The 14051-nt window shown below is 43.4% G+C and overlaps 1 protein-coding gene across 5 annotated transcripts in view; it reads right to left on the reverse strand.

The window, feature by feature from the left end:
• Window positions 1–14051, reverse strand: part of DCAKD (dephospho-CoA kinase domain containing) — a 31262-nt gene that overhangs the window by 16227 nt on the left and 984 nt on the right. For 2 of the 5 annotated variants that reach the window (XM_063080756.1, XM_063080749.1), the window contains exon 1: window positions 9240–9344. The exons of 1 other annotated variant lie outside the window; for it this stretch is intronic. The gene's annotated coding sequence lies outside the window, so the exon portion shown is untranslated. Of the gene's footprint in view, window positions 1–9239; window positions 9345–10435; window positions 10468–11080; window positions 11305–14051 lie in introns of those variants that run through there. 2 more of the 5 variants (XM_063080753.1, XM_063080754.1) reach the window with 2 other exon arrangements.

A 14051-nucleotide genomic window follows, 5' to 3' on the forward strand; every position in this document is an offset into this window, starting at 1 on the left:
ATTAATAATGACTACTCACGGGGGCTTTATCAGGATTAAATGAGGAGACATATGGGTTGGTTGGCTCAGTTGGCTAGAGCACAGCCTTATAACACCAATGTCAGGGCCGGCCTGTGGCTCACTCGGGAGAGTGTGGTGCTGATAACACCAAGGCCACGGGTTCGGATCCCACATAGGGATGGCCGGTTGCTCAATGGGTGAGCGTGGTGCTGACAACACCAAGTCAAGGGTTAAGATCCCCTTACCGGTCATCTTTAAAAAAAATAAAAAAATAAATAAATAAAAAATAAAAAATAACACCAATGTCACAGGTTCGGATCCCCTACCAGCCAGCCACCAAAAAGCGTAGGTCAAAAGCAATAATAAAATAAAAAATAACAAAGAAAAAAAGGAAGATAAAAAAGACATAGGTCACAGTCATCTCATCTTCTCCAACTCAGTGCAAGGGCATGTCACAGACACTACAGTCTACTCCATGTCCCTAAACAGCACCTCCATCCTTTCACTTGCTTAGGCAAAAAATCTTACATCCTCCTGGCTTCTCTCTCTCACCCTTCGTCCAATCCACCAGTGCCCCTGCCAGCTCTACCTACTGCCTTTGCAACCTAGCTAGACACCCCTGGGGCATGTATCACCAACCTCTTTCTCCTGGAGCCTCTGAGGGATTTCCTTGCTGCCACCTTTGCTCCCCAATAGGTTGTTCCTAATACAGCAGCCAGTGTGACTCTGCAAGTCAGACCATGTCAGCCCTCTACTCAAACCCTCCTACAGTTCCCATCTCACTGAGTAAAAGCCAAGTCCTCCAAGACCCTCACGACAGGCTCAAGCTCTGTCCTCTCCAAGCACTTCCTGCCACTCTCACCCAGATCACTCCCCTCCAGACACACTGGCCTCTGTCCTTGCTGCTCCTTGACCATGCTGAGCACACTCCCACCTCCAGCCTGTGGACGTGCCATTGTCTTTGGAGGAAAAGCTCTTCCTGCAGAGGGCTGCATGGTTCATTTCCTTCTCTGCCCAACTGTCCCTCTATCTGAGACACTGTCCCAATATATAAAATAGCATCCCTGCTTCACCTTCCAGTCTCCTTACTGTTTCACCTTTCTTCACAGCACTTATCAGCTCAACCATCCAATACATTATATAGGCATGTGTTTATTTATTGCAGCCTGCCTCTCTCCCTATAATCTGGCCACTGCTGTATCCAAGGTGCCTAAAACAGTGCCTGACAAGGAGAAGGCCCCCCAAAAATATTTGTTGGGGGGCCGGCCCGTGGCTCACTCGGGAGAGTGCGGTGCTGATAACACCAAGGCCCCGGGTTCGGATCCCATATACGGATGGCCGGTTCGCTCACTGGCTGAGCGTGGTGCTGACAACACCAAGTCAAGGGTTAAGATCCCCTTACCGGTCATCTTTAAAAAAAAAAAAAAATATATATATATATATATATATATATTTGTTGGGGCTGGCTGGTTAGCTCACTTGGTTAGAGTGTGGTGCTGATAACACCAAAGTCAAGGGTTCAGATCCCTATACCAGCTAGATGCCCCCCTTCCCCCCCCAAATGCATAAAGCATGCAGCAAAATGTCCAGCTCAAAAGTAAACAGGAACTCAACATTATTTTAAAATAAGAACATAACTGTTTCAGGAAACCTAATATGAGAATCACAAAACCTTTTCCATACCACTTCCCACCCCCACATTCCTGGGATGACAATATCTTGGGCTCACAGGTAAGGAAACTGAGGCAGACAGTGCCTAGGAAGGTGAGTTTTCCAGCAGGCAGGAACGAGAGTGTAAGAGCAGCCACCCACCCACACTGTTTAAGTGCTTTCTGTGTGACAGGGACATCCTTGATCCCCTCTGACCAGCACAACAACCTAATGAAGTCAGTTCTTTAATTTACTCCTCTAAAGGTGAGGAAATGGAAGTTAAATTAGATATTTGCCCACGGTAGCTCCAGGTGGCCGTCATACCGGGGAAGGAGAATCCCTGGCGGATGTATGATTTCCCACGGGGCACAAAGGCACAGTTGAAGGGGAATAAATTTCCAACTCAGCTCTCAAAGGCTCTCCTACCCAGCGCCCCCTTCACACTCACCCAACTCCCATGTTTCAGAGAGAGGCATGACTAGCCACCCATGCCAAATCTTACTAAAATGAACTGTCCCACAGTGCAAAAACTCCCCCTGGCACCACAAGGGGACAATTCACAAGGTCAGTGTACATGCTGAGAATGTGACCGCCCATAGTGACTATGTAACAAATCTGTGCCTGAGTCAGGTGGTTTCCAACCTTTGCCTTCCACAAATTTAAAGGAGGACCTAAATGAACTGTTGGCTGAGAGATCGTTAATAAAACATTTGATGATAGAGAGGAGGTCAAGATGGCGGAAGAGGAGAGCTGCCTGCCGCTTTTCTGCCACAAGTAGAAGCAGCCTGAGGCCCGCGCCAGATGCAGCTGTAGCAGAATCGGCGGAAAGGAACGGCTTCGAAAGGGTGTCTTTACCCTGCCGAGAACCAGGAATCTTCCCCCAACCTGCGCGCGTGACCCGCTGGTGCGCCACGGCCCACGTCCCAGCCGCAGCTGCAGACGTGGAAACGTGGAGGCCTGAGCTGGCGTGTGTCACCCCGGGCTGCAGCGGTGACCACGGCTTCTGACCCCCCGTCCTCACCCACCGTCCCTGGAGCAGGGAGCGAATCAACCGGCAGCCCAGACAGGGAGACGTCCAGTGGGAGAGGCAGAAGCTCCGCAGAGACCACACGCCCTGCAGGCCGCCACTGCCTGATCCAATAGGTAGGTTTCACCGCCGCCACCCGGCTTCATTCCCAGCCCAGCCCAGTGCACAGAGAGCCGGGAGTCGTCCGGCAGGGGAGGCGGGAACTCCACAGGGTCCACGCTGCTGCCGCGCAAGCCAGCAGCAGGTAGGCTTCACCGCTGCCACCCGGCTCCATCCCAAGCCTGGCCTAGTGCGCACAGAGCAGGGAGACATCCTGCAGGGGAAGGGGAAGCTCTGCAGAGACCACACGCTCTGCGGTGCCTCGGTGCATCCCAGCAGCCCGGGCCAGAGCACAGGGAACAGGGAGTCACTGAGGTAGCCATACCAAATTGGCAACCACAGCAACATCTTAGTCAGTCAATAGTGTCAAACGTGTGGACTGTGAAACCCCCTGCCACAATGAATAAACATCAAAGAAAAGATACTAGAAATACGAAAAATCAAGAAAGTACACCACCAAAAGATAATAAATCTCAAGCTCTAGATCCAAGAGAACAAGAAGCCCTTGAAATGACTGACAAGGAATTTCGAGTGATAATTCTAAGGAAACTGAATGAGATACAAGAAAACTCAGCTAGACATCATGATGAAACGAGGAAAAGTATACAGGACCTGAAATAGGAAATGTACAAGGAAATCAATGCCCTGAAAAAAAATGTAGCAGAACTTGCCAAACTGAAGAAGTTATTCAGTGAAATAAAAAACACAACGGAGAGGTTAACCAACAGGCTTGTGGAAGTTGAAGAGAGAACCTCTGAACTTGAAGATGAGCTGTTTGAAATAACACAAGCAGACAAAAAAAAAAAAAGAAAAAGAAAAAAGAATCAAAGGCATTGAAGAAAATCTGAGAGAGATACCAGACAACCTTAAGCGCTCAAATATCCGACTCATGGGTATTCCAGAAGGGGAGGAAAAAGGAGATTGCATTGAAAACATATTCAACAAAATAGTGGCAGAAAACTTACCAGGTATAGGAAAAATCATAGATCTTCAGATCCAGGAAGCTCAACGATCTCCAAACGTATTCAACCCAAAAAGGTCTTCTCCAAGACATGTTATAGTCAAATTGGCAAAACTCAAAGGCAAAGAGAGAATCTCAAAAGCTGCAAGAGAGAAGCATCAAATCACCTATAAGGGAGCACCCATCAGGCTAACATCAGACTTTTCATCACAAACCCTAAAAGACAGAAAGGAATGGGATGATATATTCAAAATACTAAAAGACAGAGATTGTCAGCCAAGAATACTCTACCCTGCAAGGCTATCCTCCCGAAATGAAGGGCAAATAGTATATTTCTCAGACAAACAAAAACTGCAGGAGTTCACAACCACACGACCACCCTTACAAGAAATTCTCAAGGGAGTACTGGGTTTGGTACCTGAAAAATAACTACCACTGCCATAAAAACCCAAGAAAAATCTAAACCCACTAGTATAATAAAAATGTAATTCATGAAGAGAAAACAAACAAACAAAAAGGCTATCTACAACCTAAGGAACCAACAAACACAGAAACCAAACAGTAAATCAGAAAGCAAGGAACAAAAGACCCCTAAGACAACCAAACAACCAATAAAATGCTAGGAATAAATCAACACCTTTCAATAACAACTCTTAATGTAAAAGTCTTAAATTCCCCAATCAAAAGACACAGACTGGCTGACTGGATTAAAAAGGAGGACCCAATGGGGCCGGCCTGTGGCTCACTTGGTAGAGTGCGGTGCTGATAACACCAAGGCCACGGGTTCGGATCCTATATAGGCATGGCCGGTTTGCTCACTGGCTGAGCGTGGTGCTGACAACACCAAGCCAAGGGTTGAGATCCCTTACCGGTCATCTTCTAATAAAAAAAAAAAAAAAAAAGGAGGACCCAACTATATGCTGCCTTCAAGAGACCCACCTCACCCATAAAGACTCACATAGACTAAGAGTGAAAGGATGGAAAAAGATTTACCATGCAAACAGAAAAGAAAAACGAGCTGGAGTAGCTATTCTTATATCTGACAAAGTAGACTTTAAACTAAAAACCATAAAAAGAGACAATGAGGGACACTACGTAATGATAAAAGGACTGATCCATCAAGAAGACATAACAATCATAAATACGTATGCACCCAATGTTGGAGCAGCCAGATTTATAAAACAAACTCTATTAGACCTAAAGAAGGAAATAGACACGAATACCATTAATAGCACGGGACATGAACACCCCACTGTCAATATTAGACAGATCATCTAGGCAAACAATCAGCAGAGAAACACAAGATCTAAACAATACTCTAGACCAATTGGACTTGGCAGATATCTACAGAACATTCGATCCAACAACCTCAGAATATTCATTCTTCTCATCAGCACATGGATCATTGTCCAGGATAGATCACATATTAGGTCACAAATCAAGTCTCAACAAATTCAAAAAAATTGGAATTATCCCATGTATTTTCTCAGACCATAATGGATTAAAACTAGAAATCAATAACAAATGAAATTCTGGAAACTATACAAACACATGGAAATTAAACAGCATTCTACTTAATGACATATGGGTCCAAGAAGAAATCAAGCAGGAAATCAAAAAATTTATTGAAACTAATGAAAATAGTGATACATCATACCAAAACTTGTGGGATACTGCAAAAGCAGTATTAAGGGGGAAATTTATTGCATTAAATGCTCACCTCAGAAGAATGGAAAGACGGCAAGTGAACAACCTAATACTTCACCTTAAAGAACTAGAAAAACAGGAACAATCCAAACCTAAAGTTAGCAGACGGAAAGAAATCATTAAGATCAGAGCAGAACTTAATGAAATTGAAACCCAAAATACAATACAAAAGATCAATGAATCAAAAAGTTGGTTTTTTGAAAAGATAAATAAAATTTACAAACCATTAGCATGGCTAACAAAAAAAAGAAGAGAGAAGATTCAAATAACAAAAATTAGAAATGAAAAAGGTGATATTACAACTGATTCACCTGAAATACAAGGAATCATTCGAGACTACTATAAACAACTATACGCCAACATGTTTGAAAATCTGGAGGAAATGGATAAATTTCTGGACACACACAAGCTCCCAAAACTGAGCCATGAAGACGTAGAAAATCTGAACAGACCAATAACAATAAAGGACATTGAAGCTGTTATCAGAAGGCTTCCAACAAAGAAAAGCCCAGGACCAGATGGATTCACAGCAGAATTTTACCAAACATTCAAAGAGGAATTGACACCGATTCTTTACAAACTATTCCAAAAGACTGATATGGACGCAAATCTCCCAAACTCATTCTATGTAGCAAACATCATCTTGATACCAAAACCAGGTAAAGATATAACCAAAAAAGAAAACTACAGGCCGATATCCTTGATGAATATAGATGCAAAAATCCTCAATAAAATACTAGCAAACAGAATACAGCAACACATACGTAAAATTATTCACCATGATCAAGTGGGTTTCATCCCAGGGATGCGAGATTGGTTCAACATACGCAAATCAATAAATGTGATACATTATATTAATAAAATCAAACACAAGGACCATATGATCATCTCTATAGATGCTGAAAAAGCATCTGATAAAATTCAACACTCATTCATGACAAAGACCCTCTATAAGTTAGGTATAGATGGAAAGTATTTCAACATAATTAAAGCCATATATGATAGACCCACTGCCAATATCATCCTGAATGGGGAAAAGCTGAAAGTTTTTCCTTTAAGAACAGGAACTAGATAAGGATGACCACTCTCACCACTCCTATTCAACACAGTGTTGGAAGTACTAGCCAGAGCAATCAGAGAAGAGAAGGAAATAAAGGGCATCCAGATTGGAAAAGATGAAGTCAAACTGTCCCTGTTTGCAGATGACATGATCCTATATATCGAACAGCCTAAAGCCTCTACAAAAAAACCCTGGGAGGTGATAAATGATTTCAGCAGAGTAGCAGGATACAAAATCAACAAACAAAAATCAGTAGCATTTCTATTCTCCAATAGTGAACATGCAGAAAGAGAAATCAAGAAAGCCTGCCCAATTACAATAGCCACCAAAAAGTAAAATACTTAGGAATTGAGTTAACCAAGGATGTGAAAAATCTCTATCATGAGAACTACAAAACACTGCTGAGAGAAATCAGAGAGGATACAAGAAGATGGAAAGATATCCCATGCTCTTGGATTGGAAGAATCAACATAGTGAAAATGTCCATACTACCCAAAGTGATATACAAATTCAATGCAATCCCCATCAAAATTCCAAAGACATTTTTCTCAGAAATGGAAAGAACTATCCAGACATTTATATGGAATAACAAAAGACCACGCATAGCCAAAGCAACACTGAGCAAAAAAAATTAAGCTGGAAGCATAACACTACCTGACTTTAAACTATACTACAAAGCTATAATAACCAAAACAATATGGTACTGGCATAAAAACAGACACACTGATCAATGGAATAGAATAGAGAATCCAGAAATCAACCCACACACCTACAGCCATCTGATCTTTGACAAAGGCACCAAGCCTATACACTGGGGAAGAGACTGCCTCTTTAGCAAATGGTGCTGGGAGAACTGGATATCAATATGCAGGAGAATGAAACTAAACCCATACCTTTCACCACACACTAAAGTCAACTCAAAATGGATTAAAGAATTAAATATACACCCTGAAACAATAAAACTTGTAAAAGAAAACATAGGAGAGACACTTCAGGAAATAGGACTGGACACAGACTTCATGGACCCCAAAAGCACAGGCAACCAAAGGAAAAATAAACAAATGGGATTATATCAAACTAAAGAGCTTCTGCACAGCAAAAGAAACAATTAACAGAGTTAAAAGACAACCAACAGAGTGGGAGAAAATATTTGCAAAATATACATCTGACAAAGGATTAAAATCCAGAATATACAAGGAACTCAAACAACTTTACAAGAAAAAAACAAGCAACCCAATTAAAAAATGGGCAAAAGAGCTAAGTAGGCATTTCTCTAAGGAACATATACAAATGGCCAACAGACATATGAAAAAATGCTCAACATCACTCAGCATCTGGGAAACGCAAATTAAAGGTACACTGAGATACCATCTCACCCCAGTTAGGATGGCCAAAATCCAAAAGACTCTGAACGATAAATGCTGGCGAGGGTTTGGAGAGAAAGGAACTCTCATACATTATTGGTGGGAATGCAAAATGGTGCAGCCTCTATGGAAAATGGTATGGAAGGTTCCTCAAACAATTGCAGATAGCTCTACCATACGACCCAGCTATCCCACTGCTGGGAATATACCCAGAGGAATGGAAATCATCAAGTTGAAGGTATACCTGTTCCCCAATGTTCATTGCAGCACTCTTTACAATAGCGAAGAGTTGGAATCAGCCCAAATGTCCATCATCAGATGAGTGGATACGGAAAATGTGGTACATCTACACAATGGAATACTACTCAGCTATAAAAACGAATGAAATACTGCCATTTGCAACAACATGGATGGACCTTGAGAGAATTATATTAAGTGAGACGATTCAGGCACAGAAAGAGAAATACCACATGTTCTCACTTATTGGTGGGAGCTAAAAATAAATAAATAAATTCACACACACACACACACACACACACACACAAAAAAAAAAAAAAAAAAAAACCAGGGTGGGGGGAGAAGACATAACAACTACCCTTGAAGTTGATATGATAAGCAAACAGAAAGGACATTGCTGAGGGGGAGGGGGGAGAGGGAGGAGGGAGGGAGGTTTCGGTAATGGGCCACAATAATCAACCACATTGTATATCGACAAAATAAAATTTAAAAAAATAAAATAAAAATAAAATAAAACGAAAATGTAGTATTATATTATGGGTCCACCCTTATATATACGGTCTATCCTTGACGAAATGTCGTTATGCAGCAATGACAGCATTCCCATTTTTCAGATGAGCAAACTGAGGGCTGGAAAGGTACCCAGGGTTACACAACTGGAAGTGACAGAGGCCGGTTTCAAAAATCAAACCTAGGTCTGACCACACAGTTCTGAAGCGCAGTGGCTTTGGCCTAAGCTTGGATTTGAATCCACAATTTCCGTGCCTTTCTAGTTGTAAACCTTTCCACAGCTGTAAACGGGAAATAACACCCTGCTTCGCGGGGTTGCTGTAAAGCCAAAGAGCCACGAATATAAAAGCGCTGACCCCAGTGTCCATTATATAGCATGTGCTCAATAAATTGTAACCCAGGCTTTAAAAAAAAAAAAAGAAAGAAAGAAAGGCGCGTACTCCACGCCCCACGCGCCGTGCGCCTGGGACCTCGCGCTGCGGTTCCGCGCTCCCAGAACCCGGCCTCCAACCGTGGCGGGCGGCGGGACACCCGAGGGCAGCAAAGCAGTCTCGTGCCGTCTCCGCCGCCCCGCGCTCCTGAGGCGCAGCTCTCACCCACCGGCCCGCGCGGTGCGATACGTACCGGGGCGTCTGACCGGGTATCAGCAACCGCCACACGCCCAACCTCCGCGGTGCTCACTGGCTGCCTCCCGGCGGGCGAGGCGGGGCCTGGGACCGCGCGCACGCGGACCGGACGTCCGGCCAGCGGAAGGGGCGGGGCCGGGGAGGCGGGCGGGGAAGGGCGTGGCCGTCGAGCGGGGGCGAAGCTAGGGATGGCGGAGTTGGAGCTCCCCGCAAGCCAGAGCTTTTCCATGCGTGGGGGCGGGGAGCGTAGAGTCCTAACTTCAAATTTAGGTTCAGGCTGGCCGGTCATCTCTGTTGGTTAGAGCGCAGCCTTACAACGCCAAGGTCACGGGTTCGGATCTCCGTACCGGCCAGCCGCAAAAAACCCAAAAAACAAACTCCCCCCACAATTCAACAACAACAAAAAAACATAGTTAGGTCGGCCACTCACTTCTCGTGCAGCCTTGGCAGTGGTAATCATGATAGCTACAGTAGTTATCTGAGCACTTCCTACCTGCCAGGTCTTACCTCAATCCTCACAGTCCTTAAGTGATCATCCCCGTTTTACACAAAAGGAAACTGATCTTTAGAGGTTAACTCATTTGCCCTCATACAAAATTATTTGACAGCAGAGCCTACAAGCTGTTCATACAAGCCCAGCAAGTCACTTGGCCTCTTATCCTGTCTCCTCTCTTAAAGTGGGTATAATCGCTACTGTTCAGCGATGTGGAATGAATTGGAAACACATAAAAGCACCTAATCACGTCTCACATACAGCGTATAGTAGGTATAGTAGGTGGTTCTTCACGCCTACCTTATCTCCCTTCCCTCTCCCTAAACTGAATCTCTGCTCTCAACTTCCTTTAAGGTAGGAATCTTGTCTATCTTTACCACTAGTACATCCAGTGCCTGGCACAGTAGGGATTACATACGAGGATGGAAGGTTCGGGTTCGTATTATCTTTTAACCCGATTTTTCCATGAGCTCTTTGAAGTACCCTCAAATATATTTAGGAATGCAGTCATTAGTCATTTAACATCTTTCTGTGATCACCCCAGTCTGAGAATCTTTTTTTTTTTTTTTTTTCCCAAAAGATGACTGGTAAGGGGATCTTAACCCTTGACTTGGTGGTGTTAGCACCACGCTCTCCCAAGTGAGCCACGGGCCAGCCCTCCGTAAAACCTTTCTCCTCAGCTTCAACAGTCAGAGACTTACTGCCATCACCCAATAAATAGGATTCCATCTTATGATCAAAGGGCCATTTGGTCCAAACACCCTGTTTGAATCTCCTCACATCGTCTCTGCATCTGTACGTGGAGGTGTCCGGTGTTGGGGAACTCAGTGCTTCTCAAGACAGCTTCACACTATCTTTGAAGCACAGTTCTGGCAGTAAGACAGTTCTTCCTCATCCTCTTCAGTATAGTGGTTAGAAAAGAAGAAGAAAAGTTCTTCCTCAGATAATACCTCTCCTAGTTCTAAACCATAGGGCCACACGGGACAAATCTAATTCCTATTCTATAAACGCAGATCTAATGGCTCAGTCCCCTTCCTTGACCAGACAACTTACAGATAACCTAGCTCTGTGGTTCTCAACCTTTTCCCTACTCCTGACACATCAGAGGGATTCCCAGAGTCCCATCAGTAACCATGGCTGGCCAAGACAGTGACAGAGATAGGAACCTGCTTGCCCACCCCACAGTTATGTGCATCTTCCTAGGATATATTGTTAGGAACCCTCTCCAGATAATCCTACTTTTCCCAGATACTGCCTTATAGTACTGTGAACTACTGGTGTACAAGTGAGGGCCTTGTCTTCTAAGCAGGTATCCTTGTGGTCCAATCTGCTAACAGCAGCTGCACCTCTGCCCTGGGATGATCCCGAAGAAAAGGCTGAAGGGGCTGCTGCAGGGGCTTCCATCCAGGCACCTCTTCTGTACCAAAACTCAGCGTTTGCAGTTTTGAGATGATGCCATCAAGGGCCTTTTCAGCTCAAACACATATCTGGGCTGGCCAGTTTAGTTTACTTGGCAGAGCATGGTGCTGATAACACCAAGGTCAAGTGTTCAGATCTCCATACTGGCCAGCTGCAAAAAAAAAAAAAAAATCCTCCATTATTCAGATAGCAATAATAAGCTTTGAGCTGGCTCTAGCTGCTTACAGGATCTCATTTTATCCTGGCAAGAACGTTCATCTCAGTCACTTCTGTGTCCTTAGCCTCTAGCATGTTGCCTGAAATATAGCGCTGCTTCAAGTTTTGTTTGATGAGCAACACTCTGAGTCCATTAGAGATGACTCCTTTGACTCCTGGTTCTTAAAATTAATTTTCTGTATGTTTATTTTAAATAAATATTAATATGCAATTAAATTTATACCATACTTTACAAATACCATTAATATTTATCTTTTATTTAAAAGCTTCAAAAAAACAAAAAACAAAAAGCAAAAAAAAAAAAACCCTGCCCTATGTCCTCCCCAGTTGGAAACTAAAGTCCAAAGTCCTTAGCCTGAAACTTAAGGCCTTCTGTGACCTGGCTCCAATCACCCCTCCAGACATATGTCTCACCATATGCTCCCCCATGAAAAAGGGGAAGGAAGAAGGTAATCTAGTTTATTGCACCAGGCTTTGTGTTAAAACATCCACCTTTAAGTCTAAACGCCATACTAAGTAGCTGTGAAACTTTGGACAAATCACTGAACTTCTTTGTTTTCTCATCGTAAAACAGAAGTAACACCTGACCTGCTCATCACACAGGGACAAACAAAGGGATCAGACAAGATGGCATGCTAGTGCATTTTGTGAGCAATAAAGCACTGTACAAACATAAGGGGTCAATATACTGTGTGTTCCTGCCTTTGCCCTTTGCTGTTACATTTCCCTACCCTGAAGACTTTATCCCTTGATTTTCACCATTCTCTCATTTACTCACTCATAAGTTAATGAACCCAACAAATATTAATCGAGGACCTATTGTGTGCTGGCCCAAGGAATACAGAGGTGAGGAAAATCCAACCTGTTCTCAGTTCTCATAGAATGTAAGGTCTTGTAGGGGAAACTAATCACAAACTGAATAACCACACGAACAAAAGTAAAATCACACACAAAATGTAACAACTATTACAAGGACACAGGATTATGTATTTCTGCATCACTCCATAAGGCAGAACTTAGCCAACTTTCCACTAATTAGAGCTCTCTGAAAGTAGAAAGCTCTTTTACAGGGGCAGGGGGAGGAACAAATATGAGAACTCTTGGAACTCCAAGAAAACACACGTAGACCCAGTTTAGGAAACTCTAGATTGCTCTGCTTTAGGTGATCATTCAGTAATTTTTTTTGGCGGGGGGAAGTGGGTGGCTGGCCAGTACAGGGATGGAACCCTGGACCTTGGTGTTATCAGCATCATGCTCTAACCAACTGAGCTAACAGGCCAGCCTGTTGATCATTCTGTACCAATGTGACTGATAAACCAAACATAAACTTAGGCATCAAAATGACATGTGACAATATTGTTACCAGGAATCATTTAAAAGAAGTGATCACATATATTCAATATCTCTTTAAAAATATATCAATCTTTGGGCCGAGCCCGTGGCGCACTTGGTAGAGTGCTGCGCTGGGAGCACGGCGACGCTCCCGCCGCGGGTTCGGATCCTATATAGGACTGACCGGTGCACTCACTGGCTGAGTGCCGGTCACGAAAAAACGACACAAAAAAAAAAAAAAAAAAAAAATATATATATATATATATATATATCAATCTTTTTTTTTTTTTTTTAAGATGACCGGTAAGGGGATCTCAACCCTTGGCTTGGTGTTGTCAGCACCACGCTCAGCCAGTGAGCAAATCAGCCATCCCTATATAGGGATCCGAACCCGTGGCCTTGGTGTTATCAGCATTGCACTCTACCGAGTGAGCCACGGGCCGGCCTTCAATATCTCTTTAAAAATATAAAACTTCGATTTTATTATAGAGAAATCATGGATCCTACAAAATCTAAGTGAGGACTCTAACTTGAAAAATCCTGAGCCAGCCAGTCGGTTGTTGGTTAGAGCTGCCAAAAAAAAAAAAAAAAAAAGGAAAATTCCTGAGAGAGAGAGAGAGAGAGAGAGAGAGAGTGAGAGGGAGAGACTAAGTGCTTCTTAGGTCCCTTCTAATGCTGAAATTCTCAGAGGTGCTGGATTCTGGAACTTTGCATTCTGAGCTTGGTCTTGACAGCCACATTGCTTGCCTACCTCCCAGAAAGGCTTTCCACTGAGCAAAAACTGCTCTATCTACATTAAAATATAAGGCAATGTCTTAAGTTTTGAACTACAAGAATGGCAGGGTCCATGAAAACCAGCACCTCATTCCCTATAATCACTCTTCTGTGGTGATACTTCATTAGCATTCACTCCACCTGTGTGTATCTGTGGGGAAAGAAAACACAGGGCTGGGAATCAGATGTGAGTTCTAGTCCAAGCTCTGCAACTGGGTATCACTGTGAATTTTTTCTGTATACACAATTTTCTTCAAATCCTCTTCCCTATCTACTTCACAAGGTCATATGAGCTAAAGTAGGTTAAACATTTACAAAAGTTAAATCCACTTAACACATGTAAGACTTTATTATTATCTCTGACCTCCCCTTCTCCTTGGCCCTGGACAGATGAGTGTGGGTGACAGCTCTCAGCCTGAGTAGACATCTTTGCCTGCCTTCCAAAGTCAAATATAAATGTCTAGGGATTATCTGCTGCTTTGGATTATATTTGCTCCTACTCCTGCCACTGAAATGAAAACAGAGTTGACTATATTTAGCAATATGTTTTATTTGTGTTTTCTTTCCCTTATTCAG

Source organism: Cynocephalus volans, chromosome 16 (assembly GCF_027409185.1).
Source record: "Cynocephalus volans isolate mCynVol1 chromosome 16, mCynVol1.pri, whole genome shotgun sequence".
NCBI classification, from domain to species: domain Eukaryota; kingdom Metazoa; phylum Chordata; class Mammalia; order Dermoptera; family Cynocephalidae; genus Cynocephalus; species Cynocephalus volans.